General features: G+C 45.5%; 1 long non-coding RNA gene across 1 annotated transcript; it reads right to left on the bottom strand.

The window, feature by feature from the left end:
* Positions 1–298: 298 nt before the first annotated feature.
* Positions 299–18,715, bottom strand: LOC104984941. The gene is made up of 4 exons (XR_824815.1): positions 18,573–18,715; positions 17,211–17,385; positions 16,173–16,274; positions 299–569 (listed from the first exon to the last, which is right to left on the bottom strand). It is a non-coding gene; the product is annotated as an uncharacterized LOC104984941 (long non-coding RNA).
* Between the last annotated feature and the right edge of the window lie 38 nt (positions 18,716–18,753).

The following is an 18,753-nucleotide window of genomic DNA, read 5'->3' on the forward strand; positions in this document are numbered from 1 at the left end:
GAGCCGTCGTGTCTGGTGTCCCCTCCCCACACCTCCGTCACTGATGACGCGAGGCAGCGTAACTTGCTGCAACCATGGACTCGTTCCAAGTTCCTGCCATGGCCACACCTTGGCTAGGGGCACAGAGCTTTTAAGAGAAAGTCCTAACCCAAAGACCAACCAAAACATGGCTCTGGGTGGGCATCTCAGGGCAGCACACTGCGTCCCTGTGCTTGCCCATAGCAGTCCTCCAGACACCCACCCGCATGCCCCTCGGTGACAGGAGTTCAGGGGTGTCCCATCTGATGCCCTTAAACCCTGTTCATGGAAGGTCTGCCAGGAAATACACTACTTCAATCAGTTTGCTTCACGGACATCAATTTTTATTTGATTATAAAAAAGCAATTCTGTGGGTGATAGTTTTGTTCATTTGTTGTCTTGAAATTACTGTATTTTTTTCACAACAGAGGATTTTGGATAAATTAGTGGCACTTTAGGTAAATCATCGTAATTTTCTTCTAAAAAAGTAAACAGTACTTTAGATCTTCTTTCTGAGTTTGGTCAGAGTTGTAGAAATACTGCCACTCCATCTGAAAGAGGGAATGTGGTAGAGTTTAACTTGTATTAACTTAAAGTCTCCTTTTCTTGTGAAAGGAAATAAATGTAACCGAAAATTCTATGCACCGTGTCTTAAATGTCACTGAAGTGATAAAGGACCTTACCAAGTAAAGGAAAGAGGCCTGCTGCCCGCCTTCCACACCCTAGTGCAGGTCACATGAGGGGCAGTCTGGGCCTGAAGCTGCCCCCATGTGTTGCTGCTGGTTTGGGCGTGTTCAGGACCCAGTCGAAAGAGACGCTCTGTAGAGAAGCCCAAAAGGAGGATGGGTCCCAGCTCCAAATTTAAAGAAAACTGCCATTTGAAATAACTGATATATTAATAGCACATTAGATCTGATAGAGTGCCTGAAGAATGGACGGAGGTTTGTGACATTGTATAGAAGGCAGTGATCCAGACCATCTCCAAGAAGAAAAAATGTGAAGAGGCACAATGGTGGTCTGAGGAGGCTTTACAAATAGCTGAGAAAAGAAGAGAAGCTAAAGGCAAACAAGAAAAGGAAAGATACACCCATCTGAATGCAGAGTTCCAAAGAATAGCAAGGAGAGAGAAGAAAGCCTTCCTCAGTGATCAATGCAAAGAAATAGAGGAAAACAGAATAGAAAAGAGTAGAGATCTCTTCAAGAAAATTAGAGATACCAAGGAAATATTTCATGCAAAGATGGGCACAATAAGACAGAAATGGTATGGATCTAACAGAAGCAGAAGATACTAAGAAGAGGTGGCAAGAATACACAGAAGAACTATGCAAAAAAGATCTTTATGACCCAGATAACCACGGTGGTATGATCACTCAGCTAGAGCCAGACATCCTGGAATGCGAAGTCAAGTGGGCCTTAGGAACCATCACTGCAAAAAAAGCTAGTGGAGGTGATGGAATTCCAGTTGAGCTATTTCAGTCCTAAAAGATGAAGGTGTTAAAGTGCTGCACTCAGTATGCCTGAAAATTTGGGAAACTTAGCAGTGGCCACAGGACTGGAAAAGGTCAGTTTTCATGCCAATCCTAAAGAAAGGCAATGCCAAAGAATGTTCAAACTACCATACAGTTGTACTCATCTCACGCTAGCAAAGTAATGCTCAAAATTCTCCAAGCTAGGTTTCAATAGTATGTAAACCATGAACTTCTAGATGTTCAAGCTGGATTTAGAAAAGGCAGAGGAACCAGAGATCAAATTGCCAACATCCAATGGATCATAGAAAAAGCAAGAGAGTTCCAGGAAAACATCTGCTTTATTGACTCAGCCAAAACCTTTGACTGTGGATCACAACAAATTGTGGAAAATTCTTCAAGAGATGGGAATACCAGACCATCTTACCTGCCTCCTGGGAAATCTGTATGCAGGTCAAGAAGCAGCAGTTAGAATGGGGCATGGAACAACAGACTGGTTCCAGATTGGGAAAGGAGTATATCAAGGCTGTATATTGTCACCCTGCTTATTTAACTTCTATGCATAGTACATCATGCGAAATGCCAGGCTGGATGAAGCACAAGCTGGAATCAAGATTGCTGGGAGAAATATCAATAACCTCAGACAGGCAGATGACACCACCCTTATGGCAGAAAGTGAAGATGAACTGAAGAGCCTCTTGATGAAAGAGAGTGAAAAAATTGGCTTAAAACTCAACATTCAGAAAACTAAGATCATGGCATCCGGTCCCATCACTTCATGGCAAATAGATGGGGAAACAATGGAAACAGTGAGAGACTTTATTTTCTTGGGCTTGAAAATCACTGCACGTGGTGACTGTAGCCATGAAATTAAAAGACGCTCCTTGGAAGAAAAGCTATGACCAACCTAGACAGCATATTAAAAAGCAGAGACATTACTTTGCCAACAAAGGTCCATCTAGTCAAAGCAATGGTTTTTCCAGTAGTCATGTATGGATGTGAGACTTGGACCATAAAGAAAGCTGAGCACCGAAGAATTGATGCTTTTGAACTGTGGTGGAGAAGACTCTTGAGAGTCCCTTGGACTGCAAGGAGATGAAACTGATAAGGAAATCAGTCCTGAATATACATTGGAAGGACTGATGCTGAAGCTGAAGCTTGAATACGTTGGCCATCTAATGGGAAGAACTGAGTCATTGGAAAAGACCCTGATGCTGGAAAAGATTGAAGGCAGGAGAAGGGGACGACAGAGGATGAGATGGTTGGATGGCATCACCGACTCGATGGATGTGAATTTGAGCAAGCTCCGGGAGTTGGTGATGGACAGGGAAGCCTGGTGTGCTGCAGTCCATGGGGTCACAAAGAGTTGGACATGACTGAGCGACTGAACTGAACTGCTCTGTTGATGAGAGAAAACTCGCTTCCTTTGAATGAGACAGCACTGGGGAAAGGGTTGCTGGTGGGGTCCCTGCAGTACCACTTCTTCTTTCTTAGCAAATGCGTTCTCTTTTTTAAAAAGTCTATGCAAAACGCAGAAGACCGGTATTAGAAATGTGCTTCTGAAGCCTTTGTGATGCAAAGTCAGCGGGGTCTTGGCAGTCAGCGTCACGTGGGACTCAGTGTGGCTGACCCTGGTGAGGTTAACTCTGTGTCCAACAGTTCCCAAACTTGGGGTTTTTCACAGACCATGTAGATTTTCCTAAAGAAAGCAGGATTGTGATCAACATAGGATTCTCAATTTCTGATTTTCTAAGTGGGACTTTTTAGATTACTCTCATTAAAGTCCACCCATCATTTCATGAAAGAACATTTCAAGTTTTTATCATAAAGGTTTTTAAACATACTCAAAAGTAGAGAAATTGTGGCGAAGCCTGATACACTTAAAACTTGTGTATGTAATGTCCACATCCCTGACTTTTCCATGTTACCTTCTCAGCAAAGCACAGCCCTCCAGGAAGCTTGGCTCCATGAAGCACCCGCAGAGGTGCCCTACCTGCCTTGCCTTCCACCTCCCTGGGCCAGGGTGTGGCAGCTGCATCCATCAGGGTATCTCGGTGTGTGTGTGTGTACGTGCATGCGTGTGCACCCCTGCATGTGTGCCAGAAGTGAGCAAGGTGGAATAAATGCGTTGTTGGCACCTGGCATTTCAGCATAGAATAGGCTTTACCCTGGAGAAAAGTATGGTCAACCAGAAGAGGTGGTTCAGAAGACCAGGCACTCCGAGAACTGGTAGATCCAGACAATCAAGTTGGGAAGAGACGGCTCTGTCCAGGTGCCCGGGGATTTAGACTTTCTGAGGGCTTTGGGCAGCATGAACTAGCTCTGGGGGCTGGATTCCTGTCCCTGCTAAGCTAAACACAGGCAACGCAGAGCATGTCCGGAAGAGAGGGCATCAGCTTCTTATCCCAGGTAATCCACATAACCTTTTAAGAAATAAGAGGAAACTGCTCGGAAACATAAGTAAATTGACAAGGTGCTCGCTCCCAGGGCAAGTAGCAGCAGATACGGCCTTCCACCCACGACAATAAAGGTTGATGTAATGGCTGTGCTGACCCACAACAGACAGGTGCTGGTTATTTCTCCAGCAAAGATGGCTTATTCGGGTTCTCCAGAGAAGGCAGCCTTGAGGAGCACCTGCAAGTCCCCACACGGCCAACAAGATGACGAAAGCCAGGCTCCAGCTGTATTTCGCCACCAGCTCCAGTCCCAACCCTAAAGGGTTTGTGTCACTTCAGGCCAATAACAAGCGGGCTGCAGCTTCTCCAGGCTTCATGCTGACAGAGGAAGGACACCTTCCCCCAAGACCCCCAGCATTTCAAAGCTCATTGACCCAAACTGGTGCTGCTTATTTTTCTAATCAGAAAATGAACAGTTTCCAAGTTCTTCACATGAAATGAGTATGATACTGATAAAACCTCACAGATGGAACACACACAGAAAACAATAGGGGAGTCTCAGTTCTAAATATAGATATAAAAGTCCTAAATAAAATACTGGCAAACAATCTAGCAGCAAATTAAACATGCTAAATTAAGTGGGATTTAGTCTAGGAATTAGGATGAATGATAACAAATATTTAATTTGTTCCAAGAGAAGTTTTCTTAGGAGACTCCCGTTCACATTTGAGTTGCATCCCTTAGCCAGCTCAAACATTGTATTTTTCATGAGCTGCGTGATGCCTACAGCACAATATTTTGGAAAGAGTTACGAGGTTATGAGCCCCCAGTAGGTCCTGCCCAGTCAAGAAGAAGCTGCATGGGCCAAAGCCCAGCCCAGCCTCCTGGCCACGGAGTTCCTCCTCCCTCCTGGAGGAGATGGCCAGCTCAACATGTGGTCCTGGTCTTGTTTTATTATCTTAAAAACTCTACGTAGATATGAAGTAATTCAGACAGAGAAACACAAATAGATGACATCACTTATATGTGGAGTCTAAAAAAATGGTACAAATGAATGTATTTACAAAACAAATAGACTCAGACAGAAAACAAACTTCTGGTTACCAAAATGGAAAAAGGTTGAAGGAGGGATAAATTGAGAGTTTGGAGTTTAGATATAAAATACTACATATAAAATAGATAACCATATGGCAGAAACCAAAACAGTATTGTAAAGCAATTATCTTCCAATTAAAATATATTAAAAGTTTTTAAATGCTGCTAAGAACAATCAGGAGAAGGCAATGGCACCCCACTCCAGTACTCTTGCCTGGAAAATCCCATGGACAGAGGAGCCTGGTAGGCTGCAGTCCATGAGGTCGCTATGAGTCGGACACGACTGAGCGACTTCACTTTGACTTTTCACTTTCATGCATTGGAGAAGGAAATGGCAACCCACTCCAGTATTCTAGCCTGGAGAATCCCACGGATGGGGGAGCCTGGTGGGCTGCCATCTATGGGGTTGCACAGAGTCGGACACGACTGAAGTGACTTAGCAGCAGCAGCAACAACAAGAACAATCATGAAAAAAAAGATAACCAACAAGGACCTACTGTACAGCACAGGGAACTATATTCAATATCAGTAATAACCTATGATGGAAAAGAATCTGGAAAAGTATATACATAAACACACACATATAGGTGGAAGTAGTGACAGATTCCTCTTCTTGGGCTGTAAAACCACTGTGGACAGTGACTGCAGCCATGAAATCTGAAGACAATTGCTCTTGGCAGGAAAGCTATGACAAACCTAGACAGTGTGTTGAAAAGCAGAGATATTACTCTGACGGCAAAGGTCCATATAGTCAAGCCTATGGTCCTCTCATATGACACTGAAAGATGAACTCCCCGGGTCAGTAGGTGCCCAATATGCTACTGGAGAAGAGTGAAGAAATAACTCCAGAAAGAATGAAGAGATGGAGCCAAAGTGAAAACAACACCCAGGTATAGATGTGACTGGTGATGGAAGTAAAGTTTGATGCTATAAAGAAGAATATTCCATAGGAACCCGGAATGTTAGGTCCATCAATCAAGGTAAATTGGAAGTGGTCAAACAGGAGATGGTAGGAGTGAACATCAACATTTAGGAATCAGAGAACTAAACTGGACTGGAATGGGCAAATTTAATTCAGATGACCATTATATCTACTACTGTGGGCAAGAATCCCTTAGAAGAAATGGAGTAGCCCTCGTAGTCAACAAGAGAGTCCGAAATGCAGTACTTGGCTGCAGTCTTAACAACAGAATGATCTCTGTTCATTTCCAAGGCAAAGCATTCAATATCACAGAAATCTGAGTCTATGCCTCAACCACTAATGCAAAGAAGCTGAAGTTAAACGGTTCTATGAGGGCCTGCAAGAACTTCTAGAACCAACACCCAAAAAAGATATCCTTTTCATCACAGGGGACTGGAATGCAAAAGCAGGAAGTCAAGAGATATCTGGACTAACAGGCAAATTTGGCCTTTGAGGAAAAAATGAAGCAGGGCAAAGGCTAACAGAGTTTTGCCAAAGGAACACACTGGTCATAGCAAACATCCTTTTCCAACAACACAAGAGATGATTCTACACGTGGACATCACCAAATGGTCAATACCAAAATCAGATTAATTATATTCTTTGCAGTCAATGATGAAGAAGCTCTATACACTCAGCAGAAACAAGACCTGGAGCTGACTGTGGTTCAGATCATGAACACCTTATTGCCAAATTCAGACTTAAATTGAAGAAAGTAGGGAAAACCACTAGATGATTCAGGTGTGACCTAAATCAAATCCCTTACGATTATACAGTGGAAGTGAGAAATGGATTCAAGGGATTAGATCTGATAGACAGAGTGCCTGAAGAACTATGGATGGGGGTTCATGACGCTGTAAAAGAGGCAGTGATCAAGACCATCCCCAAGAAAAAGAAATGCGAAAAGCCAAAATGGTTGTCTGAGGAGGCTTTACAAATAATTGAGAAAAGAAGAGAAGCTAAAGGCAAAGGAGAAAAGGAAAGGTGTACCCATCTGAATGCAGAGTTCCAAAGAATAGCAAGGAGAGATAAGAAAGCCTTCCTCAGTGATCAATGCACAGATAGAAGAAAATAAAATGGGAAAGACTAGAAATCTTTAAGAAAATTAGAGATACCAAGAGAATATTTCATGCAAAGATGGGCACAATAAAGGACAGAAATGGTGTGGACCTAACAGAAGCAGGAGATACCAAGAAAGGGTGGCAAGAATACACAGAACTATACAAAAAATATCTTCATGACCCAAATAACCACGATTGTGTGATCACTCACCTAGAGCCAGACACCCTTGAGTCCGAAGTCAAGTGGACCTAAGGAAGAATTACTACAAACGAAGCTAATGGAGGTGATGGAATTTCAGCTGAGTTATTTCAAATCCTAAAAGATGATACTGTTAAAGTGCTGCACTCAATATGCCTGCAAATTTGGAAAACTCAGCAGTGGCCAAAGGACTGGAAAAAAATCAGTTTTCATTTCAATTCCAGGAAAAGTAATCCAAAGAATGTTCAAACTACCACACAATTTCACTCGTCTCACTTGCTAGCAAAGTAATGCTCAAAATTCTCCAAGCAAGGCTTCTACAGTACACGAACTGAGAACTTCCAGATGTTCAAGCTGGATTTAGAAAAGGCAGAGAAACCAGAGATCAAATTGCCAACATCCATTGGATCATTGAAAAAGCAAGAGAATTCCAGAAAAACATCTACTTCTGTTTCATTGACTATGTCAAAGTCCTTGACTGTGTGGATCACAATAAACTGTGGAAAATTCTTCAAGAGATGGGAATACCAGACCACCTGACCTGCCTCCTGAGAAATCTGTTTGCAGGTTTCTGGAAATCTGGACATGGAACAACAGACTGATTCCAAATCTGGAAAAGGAGTACGTCAAGGCTGTATATTGTCATCCTGCTTGTTTAACTTCTATGCATAGTACATCATGCAAAATGCCGGGCTGGATGAAGCACAAGCTGGAATCAAGATTGCCGGGAGAAATAGCAATAACCTCAGATAGGGAGATGACACCACCCTTGTGGCAGAAAGCAAAGAGGAAATAAAGAGCCTCTTGATGAAAGTGAAAGAGGAGAGTGAAAAAATTGGCTTAAAACTCAACATTGAAACATTGAAGATCACGGCATCTGGTCCCATCACTTCATGGCAAATAGATGGGGAAACAATGGAAACAGTGAGAGACTTTATTTTCTTGGGCTCGAAAACCACTGCAGATGGTGACTGCAGCCATAAAATTAAAAGACGCTTGCTCCTTGGAAGAAAAGCTATGACCAACCTAGACAGCATATTAAAAAGCAGACCCATTACTTTACCAACAAAGGTCCATCTAGTCAAAGCTATGTTTTTCCAGTAGTCACATATGCATGTAAGAGTTGGGACTATAAAGAAAGCTGAGCACCGAAGAATTGATGCTTTTGAACTGTGGTGTTGGAGAAGACTCTTGAGAGTCGCTTGGCCTGCAAGGAGATCAAACCAGTCCATCCTAAAGGAAATCAGACCTGAATATTCATCGGAAGGACTGATGCTGAAGCTGAAACTCCAATCCTTTGGCCACCTGATGGAAAGAACTGATTCACTGGGAAAGACCCTGATGCTGGGAAAGATTGAAGGCAAAAGGAGAAGGGGACAACAGAGGATGAGATGGTTGGATGGCATCAGTGACTCGATGAACATGAGTTCAAGCAGTCCCTGGGATTGGTGATGGATAGGGAAACCTGGCATTCTGCAGTCCATGGGGTCGCAAAGAGTCAGACACGACTGAGCAACTGAACTGAACTGAACCGACAGTCTTCCCAGTAGTCATGTACACTTGTGAGAGCTGGATTATTAAGAAGGCAGAGCACCAAAGAATTGATGCCTTTGAAGTGGGGTGCTGGAGAAGACTCCTGAGAGTCCCTTGGACAGCAAGGAGATCAAACCATTCCATCTTAAGGGAAATCAACCCTGAATACTCATTGCAAGGACTGATGCTGAAGCCAAAGCTCCAGTATTCTGGTCACCTGATGCAAACTCATTGGTAAAGTCCCTAATGCTGAGAAAGATTGATGGCAGAAGGAGAAGAGGGCGTCAGAGGATGAGATTGCTGGATGGCATTACTGATGCAATAGACATGAACTTGGGCAAACTTCAGGAGATGGTGAAGGCCAAGGAGGCCTGGCGTGCTGCAGTCCATGGAGTAGCAAAGAGTCAGACGTGACTGGGCAACTGAAGAACAACATATATATACGTATCTATTTATCTATATAACTGAGTACTTTGCTGTGTAACTAGGAACTTTCCTGGTGGTCCAGTGGTTAAGAATCCTCCTGCCAATGCAGGGAACGTGGATTTGATCCCTGGTCCTGGAAGATCCCACACATGGCAGAGCAGCTTAGCCTGTGTGCCACAACCGCTGAGCCCTAGACTCTCCGACTCTAGAGCCGGAGAGCCTCAACAAGAGAAGCCACTGCAATGAGAAGCCTGTGCAGCGCAACCATAGGGTAGCCCTCGTGTGTCACAACTCAGAGAAAGCCCACGCAGCAATGAAGACCCAGTGCAGCCAAAAATAAATGAAATTTATAATAATAATAAAAACAGAACTAAAAAACAATCTACATAGGCTTCACCAAACATTACAGTTTTGCCTGTTCTTAAATGCTATATAAATGGAATCATTCTGTATCCCCTTGCCTTGCTTTGGCTCAGCTTGTCTGAGGCATTCGATGTGTTTTTGGACTCAGTGAACTTGAAATTTGCAGCTTGAGTGAATAGCATTGAAACACGTATATTACCATATGTGAAATAGATCGCCAGTCCAGGTTTGATGCATGAGACAGGGTGCTCAGGGCTGGTGCCCTGGGATGACCCTGAGAGATGGAATGGGAAAGGAGGTGGGAGGGGGGTTCAGGATGGGGAACACTGTGTTCAGGATGGCTGTGTTGGGTGGCAAAAACCACCACAATATTGTAAAGCAATTAGCCTCCAATTAAATAAAAATTTTTTTTAATGTGGTAAGAAAGGAACTGAGTAGTTCACATGTGTTTCTGGCACAACTGACCACCTGGAGGAACAGGAGGAGGAGGAGAGGTCAGTGGGGGCAAGTTCCCCGAAGCAGGTATGAGCTTGCACATGCATGGATCAGGACAGGCTGGCACCGCCCCATACTTGGAAACACGTGGCCCATTCCCCTCTCACCCTATGTGTCCGCTGAGAGCTGGCCGCCATGACTCCCACCGCTGTCTTCCCTCGGGACAGCTGGTGGGGCAGCCCTTGCCTGGATGGAGCCCTGCCAGTCACCAGTGCAGAGAGAGGGGAAGCCCTTGCTGGTTCTTCAACTCTAATCAAGGCAATGGATGAACTTCCACATTTCATGGGTCAAAGCAAGTCACATGGCTTCTCAGGACTGTGGTCAGGGGGCGCCAGAGGGAGGGCAGGGGGTCCTGGGATGCTGGGTGGACAGCAGCGCCCTCCAGAGTGCATTCAAGGCACAGCAGGCGGGAAAGAGGGAGACATCACACAGGGCCTCTTGAGCTTGGGTAGGTAGCACTGGAGCTCCTCTGAGTCGTGGGGAGGACAAAACGTTCTGACTTATATTTTTAAAGTGATGTCTCACTGCAGGCTGGAGAAGAGACTAAAGGGTGGACGGTGGGGATCAACATGGACGCTGCTGCTGTGGTCCAGACATAGTGGGTGGGGGCAGGCTGGAAGACAGTCTCAGGCCCTTTGTCTTCCAGCTCTTCCACTGGGACTGCAGTGACAGGTCCCCGGCATGTCCCGAAGGATGGATGAAGCTGGTGCCTTTTCACACTGGCCATTTGCATATCTCTGTGAAGCACCTGCCCAATTCTCTGCCCAGCTTAAAATCCGGTAGTTTATCTCTTTCCTGTGTATTTCTAGTAGTCCTTTACCCAGTGTGAGTCCTTTGTTGACATGTGTTGCAAACATCTATCGCAGTCTAGGGTTTCCTTTTCCCTCCCAATGGCATGTTTTGATGAACGCAACGTCCTCAAACGTAACTAGTCCTGTTCAGCAGTATTTCTTCTAAGGACAATGCTTTCTGGGTTCTGTTTAAGACATCTTTGCTCCTGAGCCCCCACTGATACTCTGGCTTTGCCATAAGCTTATTATCTTCCCTGGGCATTTAGGGCTAGAATTCTTTTCTGATCGCTTTGTGTGTAGGGTGTAAGGTTGGGTGTTTTTCTACATGGAGAGCCCATGGCTCCAGCATCTTTCAGTGTGGAAATAGCCACAACCCTCCCCTGCCACACTGAGGGGGCCTCTGTAGATGAGGTGATCACACACATGGACGGGTGTATTTCCAGGGTCTCCTGTCCAGCCAGGGGAGGGGGACAGGACAGCCAGTCCCCAGGGTTTGCCCCTCTTAAACTGACCAGTATCCTGCAGTCAGGAGATACAGACAAGTTACGGTCGTCCTCCGAGCAGACACGCCACTCTCCTTTCCTGAGAAAGAGGGGATTTGGGAGGAGAGGGGAGGGGCAGTGGGTGCTGCTGCTGAGCTAAAGGGTTGTCACTGCCCACCCCTGGATCCTCAGTGCTCTCTCCCGGCCCACTGCACAGAGGCCGGGGGGTCCAGAGTGGGCTGGAGGGGGAATGTCCCTCAAGACTACCCTCCCTCACCCACAGGCCATGTTCCCAATACTCCCTCCCCAACCTTCCTGTTGGATGGCTGACTCTGTCCCAAGAAAGTCTGAACAGGTAAGAACCGTGTGGTAATCAACTCAAGGGCTGCCCTGAGGTCAAGGCTGAAACCTCACTCCCCATCCATCGGTCTCCCCTGCAGCTCAGTGCTACTGTCCAGGGAGGCTCCCCAGCAGCTGGGCAGGAGACCAAATGAGTTTCAGCAGTCTGAAACTGCTGGAACAGAGAAATGTAACCCTCCTCCCACATCAAAGCCCTACGACAGGGCATGTCCAAAGCTGAATTCTCCTTCTCCTTTAAAGTTGTCTTCTTCAAAGACATTGAAGCTACAGGTCTCTTCCTCCCATGGCCTCTTACATACTGGAGGCTTATCAACCAAACAGTCCCGAGGCCACGAGGTGGCTGCCCTCCCTGCTCCTGTCACCGGTCCCAGGAGCTGCAGGACGGGCCTGGAAACCCAGCCCTGCGAGTCCACGTGGCAGGCCCTGCCCAGGGACGTCAGAGCTTCGCCCGGCCCTGGTGGCAGGCTCCCAGAGGCCGAATGACTCATGCAGATGTAGAGCCTGGCTCTCAGGGGGACCTACCTACCTCAACACACCTTTGGACTTAGAGTGAGCTCACCCCCAAAACGGCACCCCCATCTGAAGGCAGACTTCAGTCTTTTGCTCAGAAGGTTCCTCCAGGTGAGCCTGCCTTTCTCAAAGCTGCTGCTTCCTCTGGGGAGCATGTTCAAACCTTACATAGCAGAGCTTTAAGCTCAGAAAATCCCCACCTGTACTACTGAACAAACATTCCAGCACCTGCCTCAAATCCCAGGTCTTCTTTTAAAAAAAAAACAAAAACAAGTTGAATCAAATGAAATTGCTGTTTTTTGTTAGGCTAAAAATGGTGGATTTCCCTGGTGGTCCAGTGGTTAAGAATCTGCCTGCCAATGCAGGGGACACAGGTTCAATCCCTGGGTCGGGGAAGATTCCAAAGGCCGCGGAGAAACTAAGCCCATGAGCCACAACTACTGAGCCTGTGCTCTAGAGCCCATGCTCTGAAACAAGAGAAGCCACCGCGATGAGAAGCTGGCAAGCCGCAATGAAGAGGAGCCCCCGCTCACTGCATTTAGAGAAAGCCCAAGTACAGCAATGAAGACCAGTGCAGCCAAAAATAGATAAATTAATTATAGGTAAACTTTGATTTATATACTATTTGGCTTCACTGGGTCTTCACTGGGGCACACCAGATCTCTACTTGCAGCATATGAACTCTTAGTTACAGCATGTGGGATCCGGTTCCCTGACCACGGTTGGACCCCGGGGCCCCTTGCAGTGGGAGCATGGAGTCTTAGCCACTAGACCACAAGGGGTCAAACACCAGCTGCTTCATGGGGGTCAACCTCACACATCCCAACTGCCATTGCAAAATAGGCAAGGAAGTCGATGAAGAAAAGCAGAGATGCAGGCGTCTGACAGCCTGGCTGGAATTCTGGCTCTGCTCCCCATTAGTTGCAGACCTTGGGCAAGTCACTGGCCTCCTCTCCTAGGATAGTTATGAAGATTCCATTAGTTACTGTAGGCCAAGTTCCTAGAAGAGTGCCGGGCATGTGCTTAAGCTGGGTTAAGCTGTTGTTATTAGTGGAAACGGTATTAGTCATTGAAGGTAGGACATGGTGGTGTGGGGAAGGGTGAGCAGAGGAATAACCAGGAACCCTAATAGGCCTGCTTTACAAAGTGAGGACTTGACAGGTGCCGTAGGAAGTTACTGAGTACAGGCCGATACAGGCAAGGATCTAGAAGAGTGGACAGATGTGTATGCATAACTGACTCACTTTGCTGTACACCCGAAACTAACACAACATTGTAGATCAACTGTAATCCAATAAAACTTTTTTAAATAAAAAAAATTTTAAAGAACGTACTGAGTATAAAACTTACATTCTGAAATTGACAAAACATCATGGGGAAGAGTAAAGTAGACTTAAATAAATAGACATCCCATGTTCATGGACCCCAAGACTTAATTTTTACCCCTGGCTGGGCCAAACTTTCCCACTTATTCTTCCAAACTGACCAATCAGATACATCGCTTCTCCTTACCTAGGACAGAGGAAGCAGTGGAGACGGGCTGGGGAAACTCCTCCACATGCTTACATGAGAGGAGAGGGAGATACCTGCCCCCAAGCCCACATGCAGCTATTAATGTCAACAGTTAAACCCACTCTGCCACTCCTTCTCTCCTCCATTGGCAGCATGTTTCAGAAGACTTGATGTTGACTCCCTAAGTCCAGAAGAATAAAAGAATTAGGAATCAACTTAATCAAGGAAATGTAAGACTTGTACACTGAAAATTACCAAAAAATTGCAAAGAAACTAAAAAAAAAACAAAAAACAAACAAACAACTAAATAAGTGGAAAGGTACCCTTTGTTCACAGATCTAGAAGGTTTAACATTGTTAAGATGGCAGTACTCCCCCAAACCAATCCACAGGTCCCAATCAGTCCCTCTCATCATCCTAATAACCTCTTTGCACGAATGGAAAAGCTGATCCTAAAATTCTATGGAATTTCAAGGAACCCTGGGCTTTCCTGGTGGCTCAGATGGTAAAGAATCCACCTGCCATGCAGGAATCTGGGTTGGATCCCTGGGTTGGGAAGATCCCCTGGAGGAGGGCATGGCAACCCACTCCAGTATTATTTCCTGGAGAAGCCCCATGGACAGAGGAGCCTGGCAGGCTATAGTCCATGGAGTCAAAAAGAGTTGGACATGACTGAGAGACTAAGCACACAAAAGGAACCCCAAATAGCCAAGACAATCTCAAAAAAGAACAAAGTTGGAAGACTTGCACTTCCGGATTTCAAAATCTAGTACAAAGTTACAGTAATAAAAATGGTGTGGTTTTGGCATAAGGACAGATGTATGTGGTTGTTGTTCAGTCACTAAGTTGTGTATAACTCTTTGCAACCACGTGGACTGAAGCACACCAGGCCTCCCTGTTCCTCACCATATCCTCACCAGGATAGATGTACAGATCAATGAAATAGAATTCAGTTCAGTTCAGTTCAGTTGCTCAGTTGTGTCTGACTCTTTGCAAGCCCATGGACTGCAGCACATCAGGCTTTCCTGTCCATCATTAACTCCCAGAGCTTGCTCAAACTCATGTCCATCAAGTTGGTGATGCCATCCAACCATTTCATCCTCTGTCATCCCCTTCTCCCCCTGTCTTCAATCTTTCCCAGCATCAGGGTCTTTTCCAATGAGTCAGTTCTTCAAAACGAAATTACAGGTCCATAAGAAAACCCTAACATCTATAGTCAATTGCTTTTGACAAGAGTATCAAGACCAGTCCATGGGGATAAAATGGTCTCTTTAACAAATGGTACTGGGACAACTGGTTATACACATGCAAAAGAATGAAGCTGGATTTTCACCTCACACCATAAACAAAAAAATTAACCCAAAGTAGGACTTCCCTGATGGCTCAGTGGTAAAGAATCTGCCTGCCAATGCAGGAGACACGGGTTTGATCACTGATCAGGAAGATCCCACAGGCCGCAGAGCAACCAAGCCCGGTTGACTGTGCTCTAGAGCCCGTGCTCCACAACAAGACAAGCCGCCTCAGTGAGAAGCCCGCACAGTGCCACTAGAGAGAAGCCCCTGCTTGTGGCAACTAGAGAAAAGCCTGCGCAGCAACAAAGAACCAGCATAGTTATAAATAAATAAATAATTTAAAAATTAACTCAAAGTAGATAAAAATCTGAATACCGTAATTAAACCCATGAAAGTCATCAAAGACAACACAGTAGATCTTCATGACCTTGGATTAGGCAGTGGTTTCTTAGATATGACAACAGAAACACAAGGCACAAAAGAAGAAAAAGTAGGTAAACTGGAGTTCATCAAAACTGAACCCTTTTGCGCATCAAAAAACACTACCGATAAAATGAAAAGACGCCTCACAGAATGGGATAAAATATTTGCAAATTACATATCTGATAAAGGGTCCAGTATCCAGAATATAAAAAGAACTATTATAACTCAACCACAAAACATCAAGCAACCCAATTAAAAATGGGCAAACGATCTGAATAGACATTTTCCCAAAGAAGATATACAAATGACCAAGAAGCACATGAAAAATGCTTCACATCACTTGTCATCAGGCAAATGCAAATCAAAACCACAACCAGATACCCCTTCACACCCCCTAGGATGGCTGTGATCAAAACAAGGAATGATGATAGGTGTTGGTAAGTGCATAAACAAATTGGAACCCTCCTACATGGCTGATGGGAATGTAATGTTGTGTAATGGGAGTGTAATGTAAGGTGCAGTTGTGTGGAAAACAGGCAGTTTCTCAAAGGTTAAACGTAGAGTTACCATATGACCAAGCAACTGTATTTTTAGCTGTCTATCCAAGAGAAATGAAAACATATGTGCACATGAAAAAGTGTCGATAAGTATTCATAGCAACATTAATCATACTAACCAAAAAGTGGAAACAATACAAATGTCCATCAACTGACAAAGGAATAAATAAAATATGAGACAGCCATACAACAGCATTTCATTGGACAATAAAAAGAAAAGTACTGATACGTACAACATGGATGTACCTTGAAAAAACGCTAAGTGAAGGAAGCCAGTCACAAGAGACCACATGCTAGATGATTCCATTTATATGAAACATCCAGAATAGGCAAATCTAGAGAGACAGAAAGTAGATTAGAGTTTGCCAGGGGCTGGGGGGTATGGAAAGGGTATGGGAAGCTTGGTGTGGGAGTGATAGCTAAGGGGCTAGGGTTTCTATGGTGATTAGAACATTCTAAATTGACTGTGGTGATGGCTGAACTTTTCTGTGAATATACTAAAAGTCATTGAATTGTACACTTTAAATAGGTGAATTGTAGAGTATGTGAATTGTATCAATAAAACTGTTGGGATTCCCTGGTGGTCCAGTGGTGAAGACTCCAGGCTCCCAATGCAGGGGCCCTGGGTTCAACCCTGGCCAGGGAATTAGATCCCACATGCTGCAACTAAGATCTGGCACAGCTGAATCAATAAATTTAAAAAATAAAACTGTTGCAAATATAAAAAGTTGTCGGCATAAGAAAGAGCATTTTTTTTTTTTTAAGCTGTGCTGGGTCTTCATTGCTACGTGCAGGCTTTCTCTAGTTGCAATGTGCAGGCTTCTCATTGCAGTGGGAAAGAGCATTTATTTTTATTGTTAAAATAGGTATGGTCTAAAGTTCATAAATCAAGAAAAGAAATACAGGATGTTGTCTATATAATGGCGATGAATACCATTTGAAAATGTGTAAGACTCTAAGAGATATACATACAGAGAGAAATGTAAAGCAAATGTAATACAAATTCAACATTTGGGAAATCTGAATGAAGGGTGTCTGGAAATTCTTTGCACTATTTTGCCACTTTTCTGAGACTCTAAAATTATGTTGAGGACTTCCCTGACGGTCAAGTTGTTAGGACTCGGCACTTACCCTGTTGAGGGCTCAGGTTCAATCTCTGGGTTGGGAACTAAGATCCTACAAGCCGTGCGGTGTGACCAAACAAAATAAAATGATATCCAAAAATTTTTTTTTAATTTTACCGCTTGCATTTTAAAACAACACAAACTTACTGTCTCTCACAATCCTGGGGGCCTCACTCCTTCTGAGGGCTCTGGCAGAGGGTCCCCCCGTCTCTTTCAGCTCCTGTTAGTTGCCCGTGTTCTTGTCTTGTGCCCAGATGACTCCAGCCTGTGCCTCTGTCTTCACGTGGCTGTCTCCCCTCCTTGGCTCTGTGGCCACAATTCCCTGTTATGAGGACATGAGTTTTATTGGATTTAGAACTCCCTTCTTTGTCGAGTACAACCTCATCTTGAGTTGATCACACCCTCAAAGACCCCATTTCCAGATGCCTCACACTCTCTTAGTAAAAGTTTAACATCTGGGAATCCGTGAGAATCTGGGAATTCTCACACTATTCTTGCCACTTTTGTGGTGATCTGAAATTATGCCAAGAGAAAATAATTTGAGCATAACAAAAAAACTCCCCACCAGAAACCCTCTCAAGTGCCCCAGGTCATCGAGGCTGAAGTCAGAACCCAGGTCCAGACCCAGCCACCCCTCCCACCCTCTGGGTGCTCCTGTTCCTTCTCTGGCAGCACTGACCTTCTCTGGATCCCCTGCTTCTGGCCTTTGCACTGACCTACTTCAGCCAGGGACATCCTTCCCTGGAACAAGGTGTGGTTCTTAAGCTCCCTGCTCAAGGGTCACCTGTCCAGAGAACCTGCTGACCACCTGATCTAGGGCTCCCATTCCTGTCTCTCTCCATTTATCTCTCTCACTTTGTCATTCTTCCTATCAGTCTCATTAGTGGAAGTTTCTTACAAAATGATGTCTGTCGAGCCTGCTCCCCTAGAACAGCAGCCGCTCAGGCGCAGAGGCCCTGTCTGCGCCCCACGCAGGCCTGGGTGCAGTGCGCGCACATGGCCGGACACTAAACAGTCGGATACTGGGCGCAGTAACTCCATCCTCTGCCCAAGCCTGGCGGCCCCGCCCCTGACTCAGTCACTACGGTGCAGGAGAAACTCAAGGGTCAGTGTTTCTCCACTCAGCTCAGGAACCTCAAGAGAAACACAGGCTCTTCAAAAATCGAGAGCAACCAGTTTGGAATACTATTGTTGGAGGTGGCCTTCCCAACGGCCAGGGCGATCCTGGCGGTCAGCCATTGGCTCCCGGAGCTGGGGACAGCCTGCCAGCAGCCCGGTTCACAACGCCTTTGTGGCTTATGCCGTGTCCACGAGCGCTCAGCTTCCTCCCCGATGGGAGCGGTCACCCGGCTCGGCACACAGCGGAGCGCTGTATGTGCCGGACGCTTGGACCATGAGGGGCAGGACAAACCCGCGGTGATGGATCCGAAGCCCAGGTGCAGAGGGCCTACTGTCTGCGCTCTGGGCTCCCAGCTTTCGGCCCCTTGGGGTCCCGCGACCAGAAAGAACCTTGTCGGGTGGTCGCGGGACTGGGGCCCGCGTGATACGTGCTCATCCTCAAGTCCTTGCTCTCTCCAGACCGCAGGCCTGTAACTCAACAAAAAGTATTTATTACATTCCCGCAGAGCAAGGAGTTACCCAAGTAAAACAGAATCGGGACACTGGGTACAGAGCCTTCGCGCCAGTTGGG

The sequence above is a fragment of the Bison bison genome, unplaced genomic scaffold (genome assembly GCF_000754665.1).
Source record: "Bison bison bison isolate TAMUID 2011002044 unplaced genomic scaffold, Bison_UMD1.0 scf7180017864037, whole genome shotgun sequence".
Classification (NCBI taxonomy): Eukaryota; Metazoa; Chordata; class Mammalia; order Artiodactyla; family Bovidae; genus Bison; species Bison bison.